The sequence below is a fragment of the Sardina pilchardus genome, chromosome 16 (genome assembly GCF_963854185.1).
Source record: "Sardina pilchardus chromosome 16, fSarPil1.1, whole genome shotgun sequence".
Classification (NCBI taxonomy): Eukaryota; Metazoa; Chordata; class Actinopteri; order Clupeiformes; family Clupeidae; genus Sardina; species Sardina pilchardus.
The window spans coordinates 7,145,163-7,164,792 of record NC_085009.1 but is presented as its reverse complement, the minus strand read 5'-3'; positions in this window follow the sequence as shown (position 1 = coordinate 7,164,792).

Genomic DNA, 19,630 nt, shown 5'->3' with positions numbered 1-19,630 from the left:
TACAAATGCCTGGGCAAAAATCTAGCACATGCTATTTCCTAATTTTTCTTTTTACAAATGCGTTTTGCATTTATCACTGCAGTGTGAAACTGGCTGCGATAGTGTCTGATCATTGAGGACTGTGTTTGTTAAATGACAACTAATAGCATTTTTACAAATATGTGTATATGTTTTGACTGAAGTGTGTATGTTTTGACTGAAGTGTGTTTGTTTTGACTTAAGTGTTTCATTTTGCAAAGAATCTAGGAATTATGCAAACTGAGTGTGGCATTTGGATACTTGTGCTTAAATTTTGTTAAAAAGAACTCGGTTTGAAAAATTGTGTGTAAGCAATTGAAAAAAACTGTAAAGGCTTACTGTCACGACCCTGTCATGGTCAGACCTGCACCCCGCCCACGGCCTTGACCCCCTGGTCAGGACCCTGTCGGATCTGTGCGCTCTGCCCCAGCCCCGCCTCTTTTACAAGTCTTGTCTGTGGCTGTGTTCAGACTGCCAAACAAAATCCGATTTTTAGTCCATTCAGATTTGAATCGGATGTCACTTTTGAAGTCTAAACAGTGACAGGTCACATGAAATCCGATTTTTGCGAAATGGTTGCAAACCACATCCAGGAGGTAGTTTCATATCGCATTCGTATCGGATATGGACAGATGCGTCTCAGGCTTAGTTCACACTGGCAGTCGAAATCGGATGTCTTGCATATCCGATCAGAACCTGATCTTTCTGACTGACTGTTCTCATTGCATATTGCAAGTGATCACATCCGGTCACATCCGATCTTGGCGTGCAATGGTCAGATCCGATATAAATTACACACACCTGGATTCATTAGGTAGAGTTGTACACAACCAAGTCGTCATGGATGAAAGTGGATTTATTTTTATATTTTCCAACTTATTATGCGTAGCCGCGGCGCAAATACCTCGTCACCCTTAACGTTACAGTTTTCCATGTTTCACCATAAAATTATGAATTGAGTCTGACGTTGGTTTTTGTTTTGCTGGTAGCCCTGGCGCACGTGCTGAATCAATCAATCAATCACTTCCGTCACTCAGAATTACGATGCAATTGTTTGCCGCAGTGCAAATGACGAAAGGGGCACTTTGAAATCCTAATCAAGTGGTTCGACTGTTCAGATTGAGTCATATCCGATAGTAAGTGATATTGAAACCACCTCCGTATGGTTTCAGTAGAGATGTATGACTCTGTTCTGGTCAAGTTTCTCTATCGTCTTTGTGTAAAGCTAGTTTGAACTGAAAAAATTTAAAAATGTTACAATTGTGCTGGTTCTCCCCTGCAAGAAACTTTTAGCCCATGCGCATGCGGGCCATTTCAAGTGTCTGGCAAATGTAAACACACATGATCGGATTTGGGTCACTGGCGAAAGTAGATGTAAACATGCAATCAAAAAAATCGGATATGAGCACAAAATCGGAATTGAGCATATCCGATCTGCAGTCTAAACGCAGCCTAATTCATCCCAAAAGTGTTCTGTTGGATTGTGGACAGGCCAGTCAAGTTCATCCACACCAAACTCTGTCATCCATGTCTTTATGGACCTCGCTTTGTGCACTGGTGCACAGTCATGTTGGAACAGGAAGGGGCCACCCCCGAGCTGGCTTGGTCCCTTAGTTCCAGTGAAAGGAACTCTGAATGCTTCAGCATTTTGGACAATTCCATGCTCCCAACTTTGTTGGAAGTTTGGGGATGGCCACTTTCTGTCCCCGCTTTGCTGCAAAGAGTGGGCCGACGTCATAATAAACCCTATGGATTAAGGATGAGATGTGACTGAATTTCAAATGTGAGTCAAGACAGGTGGGCGAATACTTATGGCAATATAATGTAAGCATTGTGATTTTCAAAATCTCTGAGTAAAAGAGTAGACATAAACGGGTAAATTCTAAAATTCATTCATGCTGATGAAAGATGTTTTTGAATGCAGGCTTTTGTATGGTACTGGACTGATGGAAGCAAATTCGACTAGTCCAACTGGCAGGTCTGGGAGCCTATAGACTGGGGAGAAAATGAACACTGTATTTGCATCAATGACAAAGATAATTAATTACGGAGTGATTATTTGCACCCGGGTGTAAATAGTGGAATGGAGGCATTTTCTTATTCGCACCCAAACCGGAAATGCGTGCTATCCAACATAGCGGGACCATCTTGGCAGGAGATGGCCTACCTAAATCTAACAAGTTAGGATTATTAAAACTATATTTGAGATGGGAAAGTGGTGCTAAATTTCCACAAACTTTATTCAGTGAACGGGTAAAGCCGTCCGTTTGCAAGCAAAATCAAGAAACACGATCTTTTAGTTTTGTTTACCGTTACCTAGCAACCCCAACAAGTGAGTCAATAATTAGTATTCTCCCCTTTTTCTTTGCCTGTGCGCAGTGCAGCGGTAAAGTGACCGGGCCACCATGCTCGAGGTGTTGGGTTCGAATCTCAGATAATAATTGTTTTTTTTTTTTGCCTGCCAAAGTACGCACCATGACTTCTTTTTTGAGTTTGTGCTTTTTGAACCTGTCAAAGATTGACTGGTTATGAGTACAGTTAAGTAGAAGTAGGCTTCAGTAGTTGTTAGAAAGGTTGTGTTTTGACTTTGAGCCCCCAACGCTGCCTGGAAGGCGCTTAGGCGTGGGTTAAGGTTAAGGTTAGGGTTAAGGTTAGGTTAAGGTTAGGGTTAAGGTTAGGTTAAGGTTAGGAGTAGGATTAAGTGTTTTTAAGTCAACAGTGGCAGCGCTGCCTGGAAGACAACTCAGAAAACAACTCTTTAAAGTAGCTTGTCTTTGATGAAGCTACCACATGACCACTCATTACCCTAATATTTGTATAATCACTTCCAAGTAACCCAGACATGGCAAAACAGCTAAAAACTGTTCAAAACTAAATTAGGCCTAGCCTACTGTAGAGCTGGTAAATACACAGGCCTATTGACAGAGAACATGGATGTTAGACATCGGGTGTAAATAGTATTGTTGATTATTACACTATTTACACCCGGGTGTAAATAGTAATGTTGATTATTACACTATTTACACCCGGGTGTAAATAGTAATGTTGATTATTTGCACCCGGGTGTAAATAGTAATGTTCATTATTTACACCCGGGTGCAAATAGTCTCTGCCAATTAATTATGCTCATTGTCAAAACATTATCCTCATTCTGTCTGTTCTATAAAGGTTTGCATTGATTCATACAATTTATACTATGCACTACACAGCATATTGTATTCTATAGTTCCATGCGAGATGGCTAAAACATTTTCAGTGTTGATGTGGATTTTTCATGATTTCGATATGTTCTGTGCCTTAGTTGGTGGTGCTTGGAATGATCTCCGCTGTGAAATCAAGTTGCCGTTTGTTTGTTCCAAGTAGTCAGATTGGAATTCAATGAGTTTGCAGTGTGGGGGCATCTGTTATTTGTTATTCTTCCTAACGGACAATATATCAGCACAATGGTTGGATTTGGTGGGGTTTTTTTTTTCATCTAATAATTCATCCATTCCTCTTCTTTTTTCATGACTATTATTTATCATGAAAGTTAACAGTGTCATGTGTACCTATTATGGGTAATTGAATTTCATTAGTTGAATAAAAATGATTTACTATTATCAGCAAGTGCTGATCAGGGCCCAAGCAGTTTTTGCAAAATACTGTATCAGTTACAGTGTTCCTACAGTAACAGCATTTCAGGAAAAAAAAAAAAAAAAAAAGAATTTCAGACATGGAGAGTCAGGGAATTCCATATTTTTGGAGGCAACGTCATGGGATATCAGGGAATTTTGCTGCAACAGTTTAAAGAGGACATAGAATGGATGATTTGAGTGTTGTACGGTGTTCTCTGATTAAAGAGGACATATAATGGATGATTTGAGTATTGTACTGTGTTCTCTGATGTCAAAATAGTATATTCAACTTTGATTGATAAGAAATAAACTCAATTGCAATTTTACAAGCTCAATTAAAACCTTACATTTAGCCTGGGTATTGAAATGGTCCTTTTGACTAAATGGCACCCTCTTTGGCAACCCCAATTGAACTTCAATGGCTTTGCGATATTTGACATCACAAGTAGGCTTTGTTCTAATTTGCCCATGTTTAGTGGCTATTTATAAGTTCAAGATTTTCATATGAAGGAGGGTACAACCATGCCTCATGTTCATGATAGCTCTTTGGTTATGCACAACCTCACCTAATTTATCAAAACCTAGACAAAAATGGTTTCCATTCTATTTCACCTTTAAAGTGACACTTCACCCCATAACTCCACCCACTTCACATTTCTGAAAACAGCTTTCAAAATGGGCGACAGGTTCTGAAATAGACCTCTGAAGTTCGCCTACAAAAGGGATCCAAAGCTGCCATCTTTGCCCATATAAGGAGATCCGCAAGTTAATTGAAGCTAACTGCCTATGGCAAGTTGCATGGTAAGTTAGCTCTGGGGTAGCAAAGATCAAAGTGTGCCGTCTTCACCTACCGAAGATCACAGTATCCACTAGACGGCAGTGGACAAAACTGTGTAGTGAAAAACGTCTGCATTTCCAATGTCATCATCCCCGCCAGAGTTTAACAGGTGCGATAATTGAAAATCCCCATGTTATTTTCCCATAGAAAAAATCTCAAGATACCGGATCTCCTTATTTGGGCAAAGATGGTGGCTTTTTTGTAGGCGAACTTCAGAGGTCTATTTGGAGAGCGAGTGCAGCACTGCTGCAACCAATCAACCATGGTGATTTTGTGTCAATCTGGGAATGAGTGCTGCAGACATGGCTTATCACAGGTAGGCTAATCAGGGCAGCAGGTGTTGGGGCGTTTCATTCCTAATTTGTAACGACCCAGTGACGTACAGTAGTGTTGGACGAGAAGTACAGGACTTCGTCAGCATTCCAATAGCATTTTGGACCAACATGCCATGGCATGTCTCAAACAGTAGTATGCGCGGAGAGCAATATCTCCAATACAAAATCAGATGAAATGTTGCTTTTGTCGAGAAACACAATTTTTGTCAATATTAAGCCTAATAGTACAGTTCACCACTTATGAGTATTTTCAATCAATCAACAGCTCAAAAAACATATTTTAGGGTGCGGTGACTCTTTAAAGTTTACTTGGCAAAATACATTAATATAAATATTTCCAGACTCTCCCACTCTAAAAAAGTAGATACTTGATGAGGAGAAGCACCATGAGTACTTCTGTGTGTCTGCTGGAAAGTTTGATGAGTTGGTTCATCACATCACCCCATTTATCACCCACCCAAACACACACAGCTGTTGATATAGGGGAGAGACTTACTGTATATTGTTAAACAATAAAAAAAAATGTAGATGCAGTCAATTGCACAATAAGATGCTGATGATTGCAATGTGGTATTAGCATGTGAGCTCTGTTCAAGAGCACTTCAAATGGTTATGCACTTTAGCTGTGTTGTATACAAGATCTCCAAGTTGCCTGTTAGACCACTTAGCAATTTGATTGACTGAGCTCTTGTTTTTCAAAGAAAGGTTCCCAAACCAGGCTGCTAGTGCAAGTGATTAAGCTGATTCGGTAAAAGTACGGTAAACAGGGTCACTGTCCTGATTCTAATCACTTTTGTCCATAGAAAGAGGCCTACAACATCTAAAATAGGGCTGGAATATAGTTTTCTCTTTCATCAACTTACCAGCTACACACAATCATCATTTTGCCATATGTTAAACATGAGATGTTGAGGAAAATATGTTAACTTGAGCGGTCACTAAAGCCATTATGCAGATTTAGGCCTTGTGATGTACACCCTCATAGGCCTATTATTGACATTGTGCACTTTTGACCATGTCAGCCAGATATACTTTTGATTACAACACCTCATTTTGGCTTTTATCTAGGTGGCGCTATGCATGAAATGAGTGGTTATGGGTTGTGTTGACTTGGCCCCTTAAGACCGACATACAAAAAAGTGGTCCAGTCCTCTTTTGACACATGTGAGGACTGGATGAATTATTAGATGAAAAAAAAACACCAAATCCAACCATTGTGCTGATATATTTATTTATTTGTCAGTCAGGAAGAAGTTTCAAATCACAGATGGTTGTTTAGCTCCACACTGCAAACTCTCTGAATTTCAACCTGACTACATGGAACACACAAACGGCAAAGCATAGTTGCAGCGACGATCATTCCAAGCGGCACCATCTGGAGAAGACACAAAACATATCGAAATCATGAAAAATCAACACTGAAGATGTTTTGCCATCTTGCATTGAACTATGAGCCTGGAACTATTAGCCTATTCTTCTTTGCAGAGAGTCTGGCCTTGTTCCATTGGCAAATGTTTATTTCCTGGTTTGTGGACGCTTGTCTGAAGTTTGAGTTCATTGGAGTTCATTCGCTACCGTTCGGTAATGACGTATGATAACCACGGGGGACATAACGATAACATGGGTTTGAAACTGAAATGTAATCGCTCTTGGGAACGCCCTCTGTTCGCTGATTGAGCGGAGATGCACTTGCCTGAGTAAACAAACCTGAATCAAGCTATACAAGATGGAGTATGAAGAGAGATTTAAATGAGCGGCAGTACGTAGTCAGGCGGGGGCCAGGCTATGGAACTATTATACCGTATGCATGTGTAGTGCAGAACATAGTATAACTTGTATGATCGAATGCAAACCTTTATAGAACACAGAGAATGAGGATAAGATTTTGATGATGAGCATAATGAATTACCTTTCCAGTTGATGCTAATGCAGTGTTCATTTCCTTCCCAGTTATCAGGCTGCCAAACTTGCCAGTTGGAATAGTCGAACGTGCTTCCATCAGTCCAGTACCATACAAAAGCCTGCATATAAAAACATCTTTCATCAGCAGCCTGAAATGAACTTGACCATTTACCCATTTGTGTTTACTCTTTTACTCAAAGATTTTGAAAATCACTAAGTCAGAATAACAAACAGAAAATACAGACTGCAGTAGGCCAAAGTTACCTCAGCGGATCCCCCTCCTCCGATCCAGGTCGCCTGACTGTTCCCTGATAGGTCCCCGACTAGTTTTGCCTCTTCACTGTTGTGGATGGATGCAAGATGCGCTCCTTGACTCACACAGTAGCTCTAAAGGTAAACAGTCATTCAGGTCACAGAATTCTAAAGGAAACATTTATCTGTGATGAGATAATAGAGAAACACCATAATTAATCCACCCAATAAGATCCATTCAGAAATTACAAAGAAGGTGGCTCTTTTAATGAAATATAGCCATTACTCACCACTGCCTCAGTCCAAGTTAGAGTGTTGGAGAAAAACTTGAAACAGCGATTTCCACTGGGGGTCCATCCTGACTGCTCGTCACACACGTAATACTCATCCGCTACCTTCGCCTCTGAGAACAACAGACAAGTGAACCAGATCAAGATGACGCTATATTCTCACCATTGTGGAGAAACTACCCAATGCATTTTGGAGAGTATGAATCTCTAGTGGAATTTGACCAAGTAAAAATATGTATACATACAGATTCTTTACACAACCATCACCATCAGTCATGGTCACCTATAACCTGATAATGCAGCACTTTATATATCCCACATTTCTTCATGCACTCCACAACACTCGGACTTCTTAACTTTCACACACACACACACACACACACCTGACTGCCCTCTTACCCCACCTTACCCTAACTCCCCCACTTCACTGCATCATAGAAAGCCACACTCCTTACAGACAACATACAGCCCACCAACCCAGTGTATCATCATAAGACACTGCCCCACATGCACAGCACATTTTGACTGCAAAAAAAAAAAACCTGACTAAACCTATATGACCGCCGCTTCGCTTGGAGAGTATGAATGCCGAATTTGACCGAGTACGAATATTTTGGTAACACTTTACATTACGGCTCGCTAATAAGGTGGTAATTGTATGGTAATTTCTATGTCATTTCATGGTAACAATCCCTTGTTACCACTTGTTACCACTTACTACCAGTCATTTCTATGCAGTTTCTAGTGCAATTACTCTGCTGTTTCTAGGTAATAGCAATGCAAACAGCATTAATTAAGGTGGTAATTTCTATGGTATTTTGATATCATTTTATGAATAATCCTTTGTAGCCACTTATTACAAGTTATTTCCATGCAGTTTCCAGTGCAATAACTCTGCAGTTTTTAGGTAATAGCGATGCAAACAGCTTTCATTTTAAGTATAATAAAATGGTAATTATTTGAAACTTTACTTATTGTTTTTGTTTAATTACATGACAAACAAGGAGGTAATTTCCAGGAAAATACATAGCATCAGGGCCGTAAAATACATTAGCACTTATTTCCACCCAATTACTTAGTTATTAGCCTACTAAGAAAGAGACAAACCAAGTCATTGTCGTAGTAAGCTGGTAAAGAAGACATTATGTGCCTGTAACTAAACTGGAACAAGTGAAGTAATTTAATGGAAACTATATGGTATCAGAGCTGTAAAATGCACTATTGCCTCTTCCTATTTAATTACCTAGCTGTGTTGATAAACCCATCAATTATCCTTATGACATTTTTAGTGTTGTTTTTCTTTAATTACCTGAAAAACAAGGAGGTAATTACCAGGAAAATACACAGCATCAGGGTCGTAAAATACATTATCACCTATTTCCACTCAATTACTTAGTTATTACCATCTCTGATCTGAAATAGGCTATTTTGTAGCCTACTGACATTCAACACACAAACACATGTTGAGTACGACCTTTATTACTTTGTTCTGCAAAAAAAGAAAGTTAACATTTAAAGTAGCCTATAAGTCCGCCGAAAATTTAACTAATTTAACGAAGTATTTTTCGTTGATCACGCAGTAGGCAAGCCTGCAGAGCTAGCATGAGCTACAGCCCAAAATCGCTAACAGTGGCATAAAGCCATAGGCTACATGGTAACAAGGCATTGTTACCATGAAATTACATAGAAATTACCATACAATTACCACCTCATTAGCGAGCCGTAATGCAAAGTGTTACCAATATTTTTCTAAAACGAATAGATCCGGTCCTTGATTGTGATTGGCTGAATCGTCTTCGATGCCGTTGTATACATCACGATATACAAACACCCTGACCGCTTTTTGTTCTATAGTAATGTGCTACCACAAAACTAGCACAAAAGTTAGAGTGGCTGCGTCTCGTTGCTGCATGATCTATGTATGTATCTGTGAATACATTGTTAACTCTGCCAAGGAGTGTATTATGTTTTCATCGGGTACCGTTTGTCTGTTTGTTACCAAGATAACTCAAAAAGTAATTTTCAGGGAAGGTCAGACATGACCCAAGGAAGAAACGATTACATTTTGGGAGTGATCCGTAACACTGTCGGGATTCCGGAGTCGTTTATGTGTTTCGCTTAGTGGTGTAATGGCAAAGTATGGCCGCATGGTGGCGATCTGAATAGTTGAGGTTCAAATGTATGACAACCTCGGAGGAACAATACACGCGGAGGTCTGCGCTCTTTGAGTGCTTTTCTAGTTACTTTTTCGTTGCTTTGCCTTTATTTCATGAAATCGTACTAGATCAACATAGTAACCGTGTTAGAAAAGCAATAAGCCACTCGAGTCTATGCTTTATACTGTAGGCCTATAATCGAACAGTAATCGAACTCCGCTTTGCGTCGTGCCTAACAACGCCCCTTAGCTGTTCCATTATAAAGCATGCCTCTCGGGGCTTAGGCTACTGCTTAAATACAGATTCTTTACTAAACAATCACTATCAAGTCATAGTCGCCTAATAACCTGATAACCATGGTTGGCCTTTTGCAACATCCACTCAAACAAAGAACAAATTCCCAAATGAATAATAATGTCTATTGACAAGTCCCACTTACCTGTTGCCATGCTTAGTGCAAGCACAGTATAGAGAATAGAGAGGACAAGCAAAGCCATGTCTTGGCCAGTAAAAATTCTGAAACACACAGATACACACACATGCAATGACAAAGCTGCATATAACAGTTATTTAACACAAACCTCCATTCAAAGAGAAGATCCAACTCCAACATTAATTCTTCACCTCACATATTATATCTATAAATTAGTTTCAAACAACTACTAAGATACTACAACTACTACTACTACTACTGCTGGTCTTGAAATAGGACTGCTATGACTGCATCATTACTACATTACAAGAGTATTCACCTTAAATGTGATAAACAAGATGTGGTTGTTGAATGTAATAACAAGATACTTGCAAGTAACTTCTATCTCATACAGCTTAAAATTGTTACACAAGGTAAATGGATGTTCTCTGTTAAACATGCAAAATTCTAAAGATTTTATATCCAAGAAATATTCCCTCCCACCCTATTTCTATCAGAAGCAAAGTGATTGGTTATCAGGAGTTTGGTGTCTTGATATGGTATCTACGCCCATGTGTCACTTTTCCAAAGAACAAACCAAAGGTTGTATAGTTAGGAAGATTAATCATAAAGGGGGTTTTCAATGGAATGAAGTGGTGCCCACTTCCGCCTCCTATCTGGGCGTGATCAGTGACGAGTAATCGGTTTAGACCAGTGTAGAAGCAGCAGAAGCAGTGTGCCGTTGATAACAGGTGGCCTGCGCAATTAGCGGAGACAGGTCAGGTCAGGAGGGACAGGTCGTGAACAAAGTTATTTTTCTATGTATTTATCACGCTGGAAAATACGATTTCAATGTGGGAATGTTAAAAAGACGTGTGCCTTGTAGAATATGGGTTCGTTACTTGCATTGCTGAATGTAGGGCTAAGGGAATGGTCATAATCCGAGATAAGGTTTATTTCTCCCGTTTGCCTCCTAAATGGGAGTGGCACTACGTCACAGGGAAACCGGAATTTACCCTCATATGAGTCGTCTCGCTTTATAAACCGTCTCTGAACAAACAATTTTAGAGCCACGAGGTTCCATGTGATACATTTCCATCTCGAAATCTCATTTTAGAACTTGAATGTAAATTTCTTGTGTACAAATGTAACTTTCCATAACGTCATTAATGAAGGAATGAAATACCTTCCACATATCCATATCCATGAGTTGCATTGACAAAAAGCAAATTCAGTCTTGTTGTTGTGAGAGTAATAACTACTTTTCTGAATTAAAATGCTTCAGATAGATTAGGCTACCTTTTTGCAGTACTTCATTTATGCATGTGAAAAAAAGGTAAAATAGTCAAAACTGTGGAAGCATGTTGTAAATTGACATTGGTACTATACTGTACTTTATTGCCACACAACAATGTTGGTGGTAATTGTTGTTACAAAAAGAGGTCAATCCAGGTCAATCCAGTATAGGAGAAAAAAAGAAAATAAACGTCTTTCTGAAAATTATACTTAACTGATTATGATAAACACTATAAAAAAAAGGTAGTATTGTTATATGGAGTATATAAAATAACATACAAATGGGAGATTTATTCTTCGCATAGGCTGCCTTAATATTGTCATCTGTTCAAATAACAAGCCATGTTTTGCCATGTTTCTGTCTGAGCTGATGTCTACTTTTTTTGAGTACTTGAACTTAAATGCACAAATGTCATTTAATATTTAGTAGTATAGTATTTTGTCTCTTGCAGCAAACTTGCATGTAGACTTTTATTTCTTTTAGATCTTACACGTGATGCCAGTTTCATTAGGTAACAATAATAGTATTATTGATAACAATTCATTGTATTCATGCAATGTTCTAGCCTGGGTGTTCCCATCCTGCCTTGCTTGCATGGTGATTTCATTCATGCTACTAAGGCAGTCTGGAAACTAACACCCAAATTTTCGCCTGATGTTGGCAACCAATCACAGAACAGGGGAGAAAGCAAGACCGTGATGATCTATGCACAGATTCATTTGATAGACATCCATGGCGCCCAATGAACGGATCTGGGCATTTTTTCAAATAGCCTACGAAAAAAATGAACGTCTGGTTGCCAGACCACATCTCATTTGAGAAGTGGAAGGCGCTAGCCAGCTGCCAGAGTATGTTCATCATTCACTGTTTTTTGCATAATGTGTACACACTCCTACTCAAATATTTCCTCTGCATTTAGATCTCATCAATCTTTTAGTCATTCTAAGTTAACGTTTGGTGTTATCGATTTCGTTCGTCGTTATTCCACAGAAATCTGTTATCATTTGTCTCCCACACACACACACACACACACACACACACACACACACACACACACACACAAAAATATCTGACACCTTATGATGTCAGTTTCAACTAATTTATTAGGTAACAGTAATATTAATAATAATAACAATTCATTTAATTCATGCAATGTTCATTGTTCACTGTTTTACGCACTTGTAACAGGATAGTTTTGCTCTCCTTTGATACACTCTGCTTTGTGTTTGAAAGTAAATGACTTAGCGTAATGTGTACACACTCTTATTCAAATGTTTCCTCTGCATTTAGATCTCATCCATCTAATCTTTTAGTGTGAGTTAACGTTTAGTGTTATCGATTTCGTTTGCCATTATTCCACAGAAATCTGTAATCCACACACACACACACACTCAGCATTGTGTTTAGTTTGAAAGTAAATGACTCAGTGTAATGTGTACACACTCTTATTCAAGTGTTTCCAACATATTTAGATCTCAGCCTATCTAATCTTTTTTTTTCCCTTTCTGAACATGTAGTGTTATCATTTTTGTTTGTCATTATTCCACATGCAGTAATCTGTTATCATTTGTTTATACTTTGCCCTCAAATGTTAGTTGGGTCCAGGGACATATCCCCCTATGACACGGGTGCCATTTGTGTCCACAATATTTTATGAGCCTATTTAAAGCCCAAAGCTAACAATGTTTTTTGTTAACATGAAAACACTATATCTATAAAATCATCAACAAAATCATGTTTTGTTGGAAAATATTTTTCCTATTCATTTTTTATTGCTAAAAACATAATCAAGTACATGAAACTGACATCACAACGTGTAAGGTTCAAAAGAAATAAAAGGCTACATGCAAGTTTGCTACAAGAGACGAAATACTGAAATCACAGACTTTTGTGCATTTAAGTTCAAGTTGCCAAAAAAATTATCTAAGTAGACATCACAGTCAGAAACATGGTTTGTTACAGATGACAATATTAAGGCATCGGTGCTCTATGCAGCCAATATTAAGAATAATTCTCCCATTTGTGTGTTATTTTTATATACTCCATATTCCCCTTTTGTTACAGTGATTACCATCATCGGTTTAGTGCTATATAATTATCATGACTGCCACTAGCGTAGCGGTCATATAATGATTGTCAAAGTTATTTTCTTCTTCTCCTTCTTCTTCTTCTTCTTCTTCTTCTTCTTCTTCTTCTTCTTCTTCTTCTTCTTCTTCTTTTTTCCCCATCATCTACTTCCTGAATTTTTGGTCAACGATTCCCAGGCCTCATAAAACCGGGGAACATGAAACTTGGTAGCCCAGGTAGACTTTTACAGAAACGCAAAAATTGCTAAATAAAATAATTGCTAAATAACTACCTGAACCGTGGCACTGAGGATGACGAAATGTTTATGGTATGTTGGTCTCAAGAGCCTGCATCAACTTAGCTTGTAACCGGTCATTTGTGATTTGCACCGCCATGATTAAAAATGAAAATACAACATTATACTGCTTTAATTGCCCCTATCTTAAGATGAAATTGTATTAACTGCACCAAATTTCCTGTGTATGGTTAACCTGACATCCTCAGGGAGTAAGCAGAGTTTTGTGGAATTTCATGGGGGGGGGGGGCTGTAAAATAAATTAATTTATGTGTACCGAAACATTTGCAAATTGGTTCAAATAAATGATTAGCTGTTTTTTGATGTACACAAAAACAGTGACAAAGATGTAAAGATTGAACAGGTAGATTTGAGAATTTCAACTCTGATCTGATGTACTGAAGCAACTGAGAAAAACTGTAATTCAGAAAAGAAGTTATTATTCTCAAAGCAAGACTGAATTTGCTTTGTGTTTTTTGCAACTTCTGGAGTTGGAGTCATATCAGAGACCTGTATTTCATTCCCTCATTAATGGTTTTATGAAATGTGAAAATTATAAACAAGAAACTTACATTCAAGTTCTAAAGAAAAATTATAGATGAAAATCCAAGGAACCTCATGACTCTAAAATTGTGACCTGAAAAGCCTTTCATGCCTTGCCAGCTCCAGGTTTGTTCTTTGGAATTGTTCTTTGGAAAAGTGACACATCAAGATACCAAACACCTGATAACATTAAATTGCCTAAAGCACCAGATTAAACCAATCACTTTGCTTCTGACATAGGATGGGAGGGAATATTTCTTTGGATATAAAATCTTTAGAATGTATATGTTCCATTTGTAGAAGTATTCAGCTGTATAAGATAAAAGTTACTCGTAAGTATTTTGTCATTACATTCAACAACTACATCTTGTTTATCACATTTGAGGTATACTCTTGTAATGTGGTCTGATGGTGTGGTCATAGCAGTCCTATTTCAAGAGTAGTAGTAGTAGCAATGGTAGTAGTAGAAGTATCTTAGTAGAGGAGTGGAGGTTTGCATTAAATAAGTATTATATGCAGCTTTGTCATTGCATGTTTGTGTGTGTGTGTGTGTGTGTGTGTGTGTGTGTGTTTCAGAATATTTACTGGCCAAGACATGACTTTGCTTGTCCTCTCTCTTCTCTATGCTGTGCTTGCACTAAGCATGGCAACAGGTAAGTTCATTTGGGAATTTGTTCTTTTTTAACGGATGTTGTAAAAGGCAACCACGGTTATCAGGTTAAGGTGACAATGTCTGATGGTGATTGTTGTGTAAAGAATCTGTGCATATTTTTACTTGGTCAAATTTGGTCAAATTTGAGATTCGTACTCTCCTAAATGCATTGGGTGGTTTCTCCACAATGGTGAGAAATCATGAAAAATCCATATCAACACAGTAGATGTTATAGCCATCTTGCATGGAACTACAGTGTACAGTAAGTGTAGAGCATAGTATAACTTGTATGAACCAATGCAAACCTTTATAGAGCAGAGAGAATGAGGATAATGTTTTGATAATGAGCATAATGAATTACCATTGTAGTTGATGCTGATGCAGTGTTCATTTCCTTTCCAGTTATTAGGCTCCCAGACTTGCCAGTTGGTATAGTCGAATGTGCTTCCATCAGTCCAGAACCATACAAAAGCCTGCATGCAAAAACATTTTTCATTAACATGAATTATTTTGAGCATTTACCCATTTGTTGTTTTACTCATATTTTGAAAATCACAATGCTTATACTGTGAGCCAGAATAACAAACCACCATCTACTGTATGAGAAAATACAGACTGCAATAGGCCAAAGTTACCTTAGCGGATCCCCCTCCTCCGATCCACGTCCACTGACTGTTCCCTGATAGGTCCCCGACTAGTTTTGCCTCGTCCGCGTTGTGGATGGATGCGAGATGCGCTCCCAGACTCACACAGTAGCTCTGAAGGTAAACAGTCATTCAGGTCACAGAATTTAAAAGGAAACATTTCTCATTCATCTTTTGTAGCAAGCTTGCATGTATTTTTTTATTTGTTTCAGATCTTACACGTTGTGATGTCAGTTTCAACACTTTTATTAGGTACATCTAGTTTTCTTTTTTCAACTTTTAATCAAACTAATGAAACTAATGAAATTAAATTACCCTTAATAAGTACATCTGACACTGTTAGCTTTCCATTCTTAGAATGCATGAAAAATGAAGAGGAATGGATTAACTATTTGATGAAAAAAAAATGAATATGTATTCTGTGGCTTCTCTAGTTGGTGGTGCTTGGAATGATGTCCGCTGTGACTTCAAGTTGCCGTTTGTGTGTTCCATGTAGTCAGGTTGGAATTCAGAGAGTTTGCAGTGTGGAGTTAAACAACCATCTGTGATTTGAAACTTTCCTTCTTCCTGACCGACAAATAAATAAATATATCAGCATAATGGTTGGATTTTTTTTTTTCATCAAATAGTTAATCCATAACAAATAAAAAAATACATGCAAGCTTGCTACAAAAGATGAAATACTGAAATCACAGACTTTTGTGCATTTAAGTTCAAGTTGTCAAAAAAATTCAGCTCAGTCAGAAACATGGTTGACAAGGGGGTATGAATAACTCCCAACTATACCAATAGGCCTACTTTTCTAATTGAAGACAATTTACACAAAAGGTAATCTATCTGATGCATTTTAATTTTAATAAGTAGTAATTATGACCGCCGCTAGCTCCCATCCTCTGGGAGTGTGCCAAGTTTTGTGGAATTTCATCCTTGGGGGGCTATAAAATAAATGTATTTATGTGTACATTTAGTGACTACACCCATCGGCCTGCAGATGGTGGTATTAAGCAAAGGGTTGCTCCACTGTCTCTCTCACACACACACACACACACACACACACACACACAGGAATACACGCACACACACACACACACACACACACACACACACACACACACACACAAACACACACACGTACATAAAAATGTACACAAACACATGGATAAACACGCCCACACGCATGCACACACATACACACACGCACACACACACACACACCATTATTCCCACCACACACACTCACAGTGAAAACTCACAGACAGAGAAGCACTCATACTGTACACAAAAGCAAGCGCACACATGCACACATTCATTTACATATATAAAAGTTGCAGTAGGGGATGGAGTAGACGATGGAAACAAAAGCGTGATTTACATAATGTGCAGGGGCCTCATTTATAAACGATGCGTACGCACAAAAGAATGCGTACGCCTCATTCTACGCAAGCTTTGGTATTTATAAAAAGTGAACTTGACGGGAAAATGTGCGCACCTCCACGCAAGCTCTGACCCATGCGTACGCACAAAAAAGGGAAAAGCAGAAACTGCGACCTCAGGAGGAAACAGGTACAACGACCCGAAATTGGTTCAATAATTGAAGTTTAACACAAGCATAACATCGCGCAATGACGCGCATCAATGACATAACTGCCTTAACCTAATCCTGTTTAAAATCTAAAACGTGGTTGATTGTTGTTTCGTGCGCCCGTCAAAAATTCCATCTTATTTGATGCGAGAAAGACATGCTGATAGGCTATGCCTATGCATGTTTAGTTAATTATCCACTTATGGCTTTCATGCATGTTTTGTTATTTGTCAATAATACATCAAGGCTCAAACATGTTGCTTGTTAGCTTGCAAATGGTAGGCTATAGTAAGTGCTGACTTGCATCGGCTTTCTTGCCACTGGCTGAATCGAGAACTGGCTGACCGGACTGGAATAGCCAACCTTCAGCCGAATTTTGCCAGACGTGTTAGGAGGTGTTACTGCTTCATCACCAAACTACATGAACTTTCCTTACACGGTGAACAGGCAAATAAAAACGCAGCAAAGTCTAATTTCCCAAATGTGATCCGTGCTATTGACTGCAATCATATTGCTATAAGAGCACCGAGTGAAAATAAATGTGCCTTTGTTAACAGGAAGCATATTTTCATTCCCTCAATGTCCAAGTTATATAATGTGACACGGACATGTTGCTCACAAATGTTGGCCTGATTCATATTGAGACATAGGCTACTGTAGCAGCGTTGGGCGCAGACTGAATGCTGGAGCTGTGCGCGATGGTGGCTTGTACTGTAGGTGCGGGCGAATCGTGTTTAAATCCTGTGTGTAAATCCTAAAAGAATTTGTAACAATTTTCGACCATTTCTAAACATTCACCCTTTACTCATTCAAGTTATGTTGTAGGTGACAGTGGATATCCGCTGAAACGGTGGCTGCTCACGCCATTTATGAATCCACAAACAGTCAATGAAGTTGCGTTTTTTGTCTTTCCCGCTGTTTTTGGCATGTTGTCCACAGACATCAATATTCATTAAGGGCGTTTCGCTGAATATTTATAAGCAATTATGGGTGTGTCTTGAGGTACGCACAGGTGCCGCAAATGTAGAGTAGAGCTTGATTTATAAAGGGAAATTGTCGTGGAACGTGCGTGCGCACGGTTTTATAAATCAGAATATTTCTGTGCGCACGCACTTTCTGAGTTTTGAGCGCACGCCATCTTCTGGCGTACATCCTGCGCAAAGTTTTATAAATGAGGCAGGACTGAGCGGCGGTCATATTGTGTACTGCTTTGCGGTACATCTAGTTTATATACACATGAGCTGCAAGAGTAGGAGATATATGCATATCAATTGCACAAATAGGAGATACAAGTGTCATTTTTGTGCAGAGAATGTGCAAAACTGAGCGGTGGTCATATTTTGTACCGCTATGCGGTACATTTTTAGTAATGGTAGGCCTACTCCATACCTGCTTGCCACCATGGATGTAACCTCTTTATACACTAACATTCCGCACACTGATGGTTTGACTGCTCTGCAACATTTTCTTGACCTTATGACTGATGACGATGGCCTACCAACTAAATTCATTGTAGAGATGGCTAAATTGGTGCTTACCAAAAATTACTTCTTGTTCGAACATCAACCTACAGACCAGTGGCACAGCTATGGGTGCTACTATGGCCCCGGACTATGCCAATCTATATCTTGGTTTTTTGGAAGAACAGTATGTGTTCAATAATAATCCTTTTCTTGAGAAGATCGTTCTATTCAAGAGGTACAGTACATTGATGATTGTTTTGTGATTTTCCATGGCTCATTACCTGAATTTGAACTGTTTGTCCTGTATATGAACTGCCTAAGACCATCTATTAAGTTTACTTACTCAGCAAGTGCTACCAGTGTGAACTTTTTAGACACCTGCATTTCCCTTACTGATGGCCACATTGCCTCCTCTTTGTACAGGAAAGACACAGAGAAGAATAGCTTGCTCCATGCTGCAAGTGCCCACCCTACATCTCTGAAAAGGGGTCTGCCCTACAGCCAATTTACCAGACTACATCGGATCTGCTCTGACGAGACTGATTTTGAGGCGAAGGCCAGACTTCTTTACAGAGACTTTAGCTCTAGAGGATATCCCAACAGCTGGCTTGATGCATCATTAGATAAAGTACGTGCCTCCGATACACCTTTGGCCAAATCCCAGTGCAAAAACGAGAATCGCTGTATTCTAAAACTGACCTACAGTCCTTTGAGCAGTGATATCAGGAACATTGTCAATTCGCATTGGCACATTATTCAAAGCGATGATCAGCTGAATGAGCTATTTCAGAATTTGCCTCTCTGTGTCTTTTCTAGAAGTCCCAACCTTAGGGATAGACTGGTCCATGCAGATACTGCCACGCCTCCCTCAACTAGGTCTACTCTCTCTAATGCTCAAGGTAATTTTCCTTGCAAAAGTTGCACTTCGTGCTCACACTATCCTTCACGCATCCACACACACAGAAAACATATAAAGTCAAACAGTTTATCACATGCAAAACCACCCATGTAGTCTATATCCTAACTTGCCCCTGCCCGGTCCTATATGTTGGTAAAACAATCAGGGCTTTGAGAACAAGAATCTTGGAACATTTGAGTGCAATTAGGAGATGTGACGAAACCTCATCTGTCTCCAGACATTTTCAATCCGCTAAACACTCCATTGCTGACTTGAAATTCCTTGGCATTGAGAGAGTTGTACCTAAAAAGAGAGGCGGGGACCTAGAAAAAAAACTACTACAGAGGGAATCTTTTTGGATCTGTGAATTAA